General features: G+C 39.7%; 1 pseudogene; it reads left to right on the forward strand.

Annotated features, from left to right (window-relative positions):
• The first annotated feature begins 1,436 nt into the window (after window positions 1-1,436).
• LOC133564315 (serotransferrin-like) lies at window positions 1,437-10,538 on the forward strand (annotated as a pseudogene).
• Window positions 10,539-10,914: the final 376 nt, after the last annotated feature.

Genomic DNA, 10,914 nt, shown 5'->3' on the forward strand with positions numbered 1-10,914 from the left:
CATATTTAACATTTATACTTAATATTTAGATTTAGATTTAACATTTTGATTCAACATTTATGAATGTGAGTGTGAAAGTTGTCTATCTCTGTTGGCGCTGTTATGAGGTGGCGACTTGTCCAGGGTATACGCCGCCTTCCGCCCGAATGCAGCTGAGATAGGCTCCAGCGACCCCCCGCGACCCCAAACGAGACAAGCGGTATAAAATGGATGGATGGATGGATTTATACTTAATATTTACATTTAGATTCAACATTTTGATTCAACATTTATGACTGCTGAGTGTGACTGTTGTCTGTCTATCTTTGTTGGCCCTTTAATAAAATGGCGACTTGTCCAGGGTGTATCCTGCCTTCCGCCCGTTTGCAGCTGGGATAGGCTCCAGCACCCCGTAAGGGACAAGCGGTAAAAAATGGATGGATGGATTTAGATTTTAACATTTCTATTCATATTCAACATATACATCACGGTGGTAGAGGGGTTAGTGCGTCTGCCTCACAATACGAAGGTCCTGCAGTCCTGGGTTCAAATCCAGGTTCGGGATCTTTCTGTGTGGAGTTTGCATGTTCTCCCCGTGAATGCGTGGGTTCCCTCCGGGTACTCCGGCTTCCTCCCACTTCCAAAGACATGCACCTGGGGATAGGTTGATTGGCAACACTAAATTGGCCCTAGTATGTGAATGTGAGTGTGAATGTTGTCTGTCTATCTGTGTTGGCCCTGCGATGAGGTGGAGACTTGTCCAGGGTGTACCCCGCCTTCCGCCCGATTGTAGCTGAGATAGGCGCCAGCGCCCCCCGCGACCCCAAAAGGAAATAAGCGGTAGAAAATGGATGGATTTTTATTAAAAATTTAGATTTTACATTTAAATCAACATTTATATTTAGATTTAACAATTATATTTGAAATCTAATATTTATATTTAACATTTAGATTTAGATTCAACATTTATATTTAAAATTTGAATTAATGTTGGGGCGGTATAGCTCGGTTGGTAGAGTGGCCGTGCCAGCAACTTGAGGGTTGCAGGTTCAATTCCCGCTTCCGCCATCCTATTCACTGCCATTGTGTCCTTGGGCAAGACACTTTTCCCACCTGCTCCCAGTGCCACCCACACCGGTTTAAATGTAACTTAGATATTGGGTTTCACTATGTAAAGCGCTTTGAGTCACTAGAGAAAAGCGCTATATAAAATATAATTCACAACTCATTAATGTAGATTTAGATTTAGCAATTGGATTCAGAATTTAGATTTAATTTATTTATTCAACATTTGGATTTAGCATTCATGTTTAACATTCATAAATGAGCTAAGCGTGAGAAAAGTAATATTAGTGTGAGATAAGCAAGATATATATTCCATATATATCAGCTGGAAAAGCGTGATTGGACTCCATGTGGACATTTTGTGTACTGAGCACACACATGCTCAATTAGGAAATGTGGGCCAGGTGTGTCTTTCACCTTTTTGTTGCTTTTGAGTTCAGAGTTTTGCTATAAAAGGCCACACAGGCTACCTTTCAGTCAGCTGACCTGGAGACCTTTCACCATGAAGCACTGTCGCATCCTGGTCCACCTCCTGCTTGCCTATCTGGGTAAAAACTATTTGCTTGCTAACACACACTTTGTTGGTCATATGTGATGGGTTTTTCTTCTGTGTGTCTCTGCTGGCAGCCGCTGTCTTGTCGGCCCCTGCTGACACGGAAAAGGTCAGGTGGTGTGTCAAGTCGGACAAAGAGTACCAGAAATGTATGGACCTCGCAGCCAAAGCGCCCGTGTTCACCTGTGTGAAGAGGACCAACTCAATGGATTGTATCATTGCCATTCATGTGAGTTGTTGTTTTTGTATTTTACACTCAAACATTACCAAACACCCTTCATACAAAATGTTTTCATTTTATTTTTCAAATAAACCAATAAAACTGTTAAAGTATACATTATGCAGACTGAAAAATATTGTGCAACATTATTGCAAGAAAGTACAAAGCATCTGATTGGGCCCATAATTTTGACCATTACAGCACAAGTGAGTCCTTCTGTGTGCCCACGGTTACGTAATGCTACTTTTGCTGCATAATGACACTTTGTGGAGGATTGTTTCTTTTTGAATGTATTGTTCTATAATAGAGGTATTTAAATGTCACACATTTCCCTAAAAAAACCCAGCAAAATCAACGGATGCTGATTCAAACTTGCCAGTGTTAATGCTAGTCAAAGATGGCTGTTTCTTAGCCAGAACCGACTCCTTTTCAGAGTTCGTTTCCAACATGGTCCCCTGTAGTCCTGTGAAGGGCTTTTAACCATTCATTTTAGAGCTGTCTGATAATGGCTTTTTTTCCGATTTCTGATATTGTCCAACTCTTAATAACCGATGTCAACCGATATATACAGCCGTGGAATAAACACAATATTATGGCTAAATTTGTTGTGATGCCTGCTGGATGCATTAAACAATGTTTTCCAGAATGAATTAAGTCATGGAAAAAATGCTAACATGGCACTGCCATATTTATTGTTGAAGTCACAAAGTGCATTTTTTTTAACCTCCCTCGAAACAGCAGCTAGGAATTTGGGACATGCCCTGAGAGAGTATAAGGGGGTTGGGGAGGGTGGGGTGTGTATATTGAGTCCTGGAAGAGTTAGTGCTGCAAGGTGTTCTGGGTATTTGTTCTGTTGTGTTACAGTGCAGATTTTTATCCTGAAATATTTGTCATTCTTGTTTGGTGTGGGTTTACAGTGTTAAAGTTATTCATATGGCCACCCTCAGTGTGACCTGTATGGATGTTGACCAAGTATGCTTTGCATTCATGTGTGAAAATAGATATTATGTGACTGGGCCAGCACGCAAAGGCAGTGCGTTTTTGTACTCTGTAGTTCTCCCTACATCCATGTACACAGCGGAGTTTTTAAAGTCATAAATTGTACTTTTTGAAACTATACCAATTTACGATATTACCCTTTCATTTTTTTTTTAATTTAAAGCATTTATCGGCCGTTAATATTGGCAGTCCGTTAGTATCGGACATCTAGTTAAAGATATTCATGAGTATTTTATCGCAACATTGTATAAGTCGATCTCTGTTTAAAAGCCCTTGTGCAGTATATTTGGTACCAAATTATCTTATCAGCTTGACCTAAGGGTTATCTTTGATCAACAGTTTCATATAGTTTGAAATATATATTAAATGATTTAAAATCAAAAGATTACTAATGTTCAGATTTATATTGGTAAAGATGGAGTTCTGTTTGGCAATGTGTATCTGTGGAAACTGATGGTGTGCAGCCTAATGATCCCAAAAGGCAGTATGTAAAGATTTTTAAGAAGTGAGACTGCCAATTTAAGCTCACCTTATTACATTTCTCATTAATGAATTTATAATTCAGTTTAGAAATCTCATACAGAAACAGTCCCTGAAAAGTTGAACTGAATATCAATTGTCTGACAGGGTGGTTTGGCAGATGCAATCACTTTGGATGGAGGAGATATTTACACTGCTGGACTGAACTACGAACTGCATCCCATTATTGCTGAGAACTATGGCTCCTGTGAGAACTATTTAATTTTAGTCCATTTGACTATCAAAATGTTTCAATTGGAACTAGTTAACCTTATTTTTTTTTTTTTCACCCTAGCGTCCGAGGGCTGTTACTATGCTGTGGCCGTGGCTAAAAAGGGCACTGGATTTGGCATTCAAGAGCTGAAGGGGAAGAAATCCTGCCACACCGGTTTGGGGAAATCTGCTGGCTGGAACATTCCAATTGGAACTCTGGTGTCTATGGATATACTGAAGTGGAAAAGCACTGATGACAAACCAATTGAGGAGGGTGAGTGACTGCTGTCAATGCATCTCGCATGTTAAAGACCAGAGATGTCAGAACTTTTTGGCTTGGGGGGCAACATTGGGCCAAAAAGTAGACTGCATGTAAAGTAACTGCTAAGAGACAACTTATTAACCCCTTACATCAAACCTTGACTGTTTGACTCTTACCCTATTTACTACTGTGACGACCTCCCTCAGTTTTGTAAATCAAATGTCAAGCAACTAAATTGCACCAAACAGAAGTGTAGAGTGTTTTGCATTGTAGTGGATTTACATGGGTTTAATTTATGTATTGTGGCTGTATCAAAGGTTATGCAACATGTGTTAGAGTTCGGAGTAGTAAGGGTCGTATAAATCAATGCTGTGCTTAAACACTTGGTGAATTTCATGATCAAAGATCTGGATCCCAAAAACTACAATGTGGTGACTATTTCGCAGCAAGGGGACTGTCATATCAAGGTTCAGCTGGAAACACCCTGTGAGCCAGGCTTCATACTAAGCTTGTGACTTCTAGCAGGCCTGTGGGCTGTAGTTTAAACACCCCTGTTAGACCAACCCATGTTTGTGTGAATAAATGTTTAAGTTAAATAGTATGGGGTGCACCTACCAGCAGACTGCTTAAGAGATGGTGTCAGTCCACTTAAATGTTACAAAAAAGCATACAGAAATGACCAAAAATGTAACCACTTAAACGCTATACTTTAGAAGTTTGACATCTAAGCATGTCTCATGACAGACTTTTTTTTTTTATTTTCCTCCCTAGCGGTGGCGAGCTTCTTCTCTAAAAGCTGTGCCCCCGGAGCGGCCAACGAGACCAAACTGTGTGATGGCTGCAAAGGAGACTGCTCACGGTCCCACAATGAGCCCTACTATGACTACAGCGGCGCTTTCCAGTCAGTTTGCATCCATCTTTTCAAAGCATAATGTCTGGATACATAGTAATTGACGAACTGTTGCTGTAGGTGCCTGGTGGAAAATGGAGATGTGGCTTTTGTTAATCATCTGACTGTGCCTGGTAAGTTCCAAAGAGTTCCTGAGCCTTATTACATGAAGTATATTTTCGCAGTTTTCTTCACGATTTTAAACCTAAATGGAAAGTCTGTGCCGTCTGCAAATATTGTCAAACCTGAGCATTGCAGGGAAATGCTGCATTTTGTAAACCTGCTGTTTCCCACATGCAGATGGCGACAAGGCGAACTACGAACTGCTGTGCCCAGACAACACCAGGGCGCCCATGGACGATTACAAACAATGCCACCTGGCCAGAGTACCAGCTCATGCTGTAGTTGCCTGCAAGGACCCACAGTTGGCAGAATTGATCTGGAGAAGCCTCACCACAGTGCAGGTAAGATGCATGACGCTAATGCAGTTTGAGAATCCGTGTCAGTCTATTGGTACAAGGACCTGTTTTTGTTTAGGAATTTTCGTAATTTACCAAATGTTAATTTAAATCAATTTGCAATCTCAATTATGACTTAATGTTTAACAGGGATGTCAAACATGAGTTTGGCAGGTGTAAAAATGAAACCGCTGCTCTAAATGTGTCCACTGGTTGTCACGATAGCAATTCTGTTAGGGAAGTAAATGGTTCCTACTGGGCTGAGCAAGAAGCAAATTAGGGCTATGGCTCCTCCCTCCACTCGTATGAAACATAAAATCATGCTTTGGCACCCTCATTTCGCTTTTGAAAGAGGTGGATGCAGAGTTTTCTGAGAATCTTCTTCACAGAAGTGAATGAGAAACCACATCTTTAAAAGTTTGGTTGGCATCAATAAATCAAAGTTACACACAAGAACTTGACTTCCTGAAATTGTATTCTCCTCAAAATGTGACCTGATATTGATTGCACTTGTGGAAGCTCAGATTCTGTATCAGGAAGAAACACAATTAGTACACTAATGTGCCGTGTCTAATATTGCATTTTAATAGTTCTTTAAAAATTAAAAGTGAACAGTGATTTACTACACTGTCAGTGTCTCTGAAATTGTTCGTTCTTTGAAGCACATTTTCCCATCAATACAGTGATGCTTACAAGGCAGGGAGTGACTCTGCCCACCTGAATACTTTCTTCCAATTTATGGGTTAGTGCAGGATTTATGTAAGGGAACATTATTTGATAAAAGGTTTTTTTTTTTTTATTTTTTTTTTTTTTTTTATCTCAAAGGCTGTGACTTGCAGTTTAATGGCTATATAGATTGAGGTTTTTTTTTCTTTGGCACAATTTCAACCAACTTGAAGTGTTGTCTAAAGGGCTATTTGGAATGTACTTCTATTTTGGCCCAAAGAACAATCTACTTGTGCGAAGACTTTCCCTCCATGTGCCCTCCGAGCAAAATAAGTTTTACACCTTTTACCACTTTTTACAAAAGCAGGATTTTAGGTGAAGCAATAACTGATTTTATTTGAAGGGTAATTCAGATTGGTGAACTGATTTTAAGACTTGCTAATGAAACATCTAAAAGTTGCCTGATTACTGAACTTGACATACATGCTTCTGCTGTATGCTATTTCTGACAATTAACTATTTAGCAATCCTTGGTATTGGTGGTTTTAACTTTTTCTTTTTAAACCAGGACTTCGACCTGTTCTGCTCAAAGTGGTACGCTCCTGCCGAGAACCTGATGTTTAAAGATTCTACCGTGTCACTTGTCAAGCTGCCTGATAACACGAATTCCTTCATGTATTTGGGTGCCACATACACGGGCATTGTCCGTACCCTGACAAAAGGTATTGACATGCGAACCTATAAGGCAAGCACTGTCTTTATTTATTTATTTTTTCTTTTTAAAAAGAGGTCACTACAGCTAGCAAAAGCGGTGCCATCACATGGTGTGCAGTGGGTGCTGCTGAGACTAGCAAGTGTGACAAATGGAGCTCTAACTCTATGGTGGCTGGAGACTGCAGAATTATTTGCCAGGAAGGCCCCACAGTTGAAGCCTGCTTGAAAATGATCCTGGTAAAATCTTGCTTTTTAAATTTTTTTTTTAAAGTAGATTAAATTTTGGATTCTCTCCTCTAGCGCAAAAAAGCAGATGCAATGGCAGTTGATGGAGGAGAGGTGTTCTCAGCTGGGAAGTGTGGTCTGGTTCCAGCCATGGTGGAGCAGTACAATGAAGGTACATAAGGAAATGCCAATAGTAGCTCCCCTTATAGGTTCTTAGAAATGCTTTGTAAGATATGCCAGCCATGTGTTCCCCGCTGGGCTACAATGTATTTGATATTCGAGATCAGTGTTCTCAAATAGGGGTATGCATACCCCTGGGGGTACTTGAAGGTATGCCAAGGGGTAGGTGAGATAAAAAAAATAATAATGATAAATCCTTTAAATATATTTATTAAATAATACTTCTAGAGATGGCTGGGGAGAGGTAAGTCTAGGCTTCCCTGCTTAGGCTGCTGCCCCCGCAACCCGACCTCAGATAAGCAGAAGATAGATGGAATATGTCAACAAAATATGAATAGGTTCATAAACTGTGGGGGGAAAAAAGATGCAATATTCTGTAGACATGTTCCATAAATATTGATAAAGATTTATTTTTTGTGAAATGTTTAGAATGTTCATTAATCCAGCTGGATCTCTATAGCAATCCCAAAGAGGGCACTTTAAGTTGATGATTACTTCTGTGTAGAAATCTATAATCAAATCACTTTAGACAGACCTTTACAAATGAACAATATTTTTGCACTGTTATACAATTTAATAAATCAGAAACTGACATAGTGCTGTATTTTACATCTTTATATATATATTTTTGTTTTCTCAACAAAAATGCTTTGCTCTGATTAGGGTGTACTTGAATTTAAAAAAAAAAAAAAAAAAAAAAAAAAAAAAATGTTCACAGGGGATACGTCACTGAAAAAAGGTTGAGAACCACTGGTCTAGATGACACTATTTGGCTTATAGATAGTTGGTATCTTGTGGAGCAGCATAAGATTATGTATGTCAAGTCTGTCTTGCACAGGTGACACAGTAGGGGGTGCATACAGTATATTGACAAATGTTATGGAGTTTTCTTACACAAATACATGACATTGTAAAGAAAGCAACTGAATTCTATGACTTTGTTTTCCCTCCACAGTAATGTGCAGCATACCTGAAGGTAAGCAACTGTCCTCTTAGCTTGATCACATGCAGTTAGGCCAGAAAGGTGACTAACTGCCAGCTGGACTAGATGGAACCAAACGGACCAGCTTCATCGATGTCTGCCTCCTTGAATTTGTTTATCTGGCAAGCACTGCTTTTGATATTTTCATGTAGCATCGGCCTCCTACTTTGCCGTTGCTGTGGTCAAGAGGGGCTCAGGGGTGACCTGGGACCACCTGAGGGGGATGAGGTCCTGCCACACGGGCTTTGGCAGAACGGCTGGTTGGAACATTCCCATGGGGGAAATCTATAAGCAAACCAATGACTGTGACTTCAGTAAGTACTTTTTCCTTATGGAGGGAAATTTATTTCAAGCATTTCTGGTCTGCTCACTCTGCAGGTTTTCCAGACTTACATTTCAGGGCTTATACTTTGAAGCACTGTAAAACACACAGAAATGGTGTCAATTGGAAAGATACAAAAGTGCTAATTTACATTATAAATCATATGCTAGTGATATGAGCTTTTCACTAAATTTACATAAAGATACTTAAACAATTGATGTACAATAAAACTACTTTCTAGGGTCAAATGGTGCATAATTCTAAAAGTGAAACATTGTAGTTTTTGAAGCCTGCTGTCAGACCATAGTGTTGTCACCACCTTAGAGTATCAATAAAAACCCTACTGCATACAGTCAAATCCCCTTCAAAAGTGCAAGATTATAACTTCTACCAGTAGTAGTTCAGATTTATTCTAGTGGTACTTTGTAACATTTTGCACTTTAATTACTCTTGTCAAACAAAATACTCACTACGCCACAAGGACACTTTCTGCGTTCAAGACACATTCTTAAATTTTTTTTTTTTTTTTTTTTATCAACCCAACATAAAATGAGTTTAAATTCATTGTAAAAATGCCTCACAATACAAAGGTCCTGCAGTCCTAGGTTCAAATCCAGGCTCGGGATCTTTCTGTGTGGAGTTTGCATGTTCTCCCCGTGAATGCGTGGGTTCCCTCCGGGTACTCCGGCTTCCTCCCACTTCCAAAGACATGCACCTGGGGATAGGTTGATTGGCAACACTAAATTGGCCCTAGTGTGTGAGTGTGAATGTTGTCTGTCTATCTGTGTTGGCCCTGCGATGAGGTGGCGACTTGTCCAGGGTGTACCCCGCCTTCCGCCCGATTGTAGCTGAGATAGGTGCCAGTGACCCTGAAAGGGAATAAGCGGAAGAAAATGGATGGATGTAAAAATGTTTCACTCATTGAAAACAGAAATGTTAATGTCAAATTGCTCGGACTATAAAACGGAGGGGCACTGGCCCATTACATTACTATTCCCAAGTGCAAAAACCTAATTTGTTTTTGCTAATAAAACTGCATTTTTGTCCATTGTTGAATATCTGCCCCACCTTCCTCAGCCAAGTTCTTCAGTAGCGGTTGTGCTCCCGGCGCGCCGGCCGACTCTCCATTCTGTTCTCAGTGCGCCGGCAGTGGCAAAACTGTGGCTGACGAGTTCAAGTGCAAGGCCAGTGCTGAGGAAAAATACTACGGCTACGCTGGCGCCTTTAGGTTGGTAACAGTGATTATGGCAAAGACATTGACTTTTTATTTTATTAGCCCTCTGCATTGACAATTTAAATGTTAGTATGACGCAAAGATTGTTCAGTAATTACCTACTGTACATTGTTTTTAGCATTTTTAATTCACGTTTTATAAATGTAGTCCCTTGTCTTAAATTTGGCTCCCCTTTTTAATATCAAAATCTTCCCATTTCATGAAATATATTTTGCTCCTTAATTTTAGATGCCTTGTTGATGGCTTTGGTGATGTTGCCTTCATTAAACACACAACTGTCCAAGAAAACAGCGATGGTAAGACTTAATGAATCTTATCTTCAGCCATCATCTTTGTAACATTCAAAAATGTGCCTCTTGTAGGAAATGGTCCAGCATGGGCTCGCAATCTCTCCAGCAGCGACTATGAACTAATCTGCCCCAAGAAGCCTTCGGTTCCAGTTACACAGTTTAAAGATTGCTACCTGGCAGCCACCCCAGCACACGCTGTGGTGACACGACCAGAGACCCGCAATGACGTTGTTCGTGTTCTCCAGGACGAGCAGGTCAGAATACAAAAGTTTTAGCATTTCAAACTTTGCTCTACTGCGCATCATAGCCGTTTAATCTTTTTTAAATTTTTTTTCCTGCAGAAAAAGTTTGGAAGGGGCAGTACTACCAATTTCAAATTGTTTGAGTCAGTCTGGAAAGAATCTGCTCTTTGAGGACTCTACGAAGTGTCTCCAAGAAATTCCTGCTGGATCCAGTTATGAGAAGTTTTTAGGAATTGGGTACATGAACACCATGAAAGCGCTGAGACAGTGCAGCGACATCCCTTCAGGTTTGTACTGTTCCTCACAAAGTTGACTTATGGCTGATAACTGTAATTTACTTTTAAACCGTTTTACAGATCTGGAGAAACTGTGCACTTATAGCTGCCAGTCAAACTAGATGTTTGTTCAGCCTGTCCCTCGCTGACCTAAACTCTAGATTGTCTTGTAACCATGTACATTTCCTTGTTCCTGGAATGTTTTCCTCACATGTACTTTATTGCTCAAATAAAGCCTTTCAATGACTTGAGTCCTGGTTTTGGAAGTGTTTCTAAAAGGTCACATTGAAAACTACAGTCTGTTACCAAAATTCAGTCTTTAATTTGGACACAGCTGGTCACATGACTACAAAGTTCTGACTGCAGTGTGTAAATTATTAATTTGAAGGTGGAGTTTTCCAACCAAGACATTCAAAAATTAATATGCCGAAAATCAGTTTGACTTGTAAATATGTGCACAACTTTTTTTTTTTTGTTTATTTCTTTTAAATCCCAGCAGCATGTAGAGAATAACTCAAATCTAATGTTAAAGTCCACACACAGTAAGGCACTGGTATATATATATATATATATTTTTACTTATTTCTATAGTTGAATTTCAATTATCAAAATACTAAGAATGAGCTT

Source organism: Nerophis ophidion, linkage group LG13 (genome assembly GCF_033978795.1).
Source record: "Nerophis ophidion isolate RoL-2023_Sa linkage group LG13, RoL_Noph_v1.0, whole genome shotgun sequence".
NCBI classification, from domain to species: domain Eukaryota; kingdom Metazoa; phylum Chordata; class Actinopteri; order Syngnathiformes; family Syngnathidae; genus Nerophis; species Nerophis ophidion.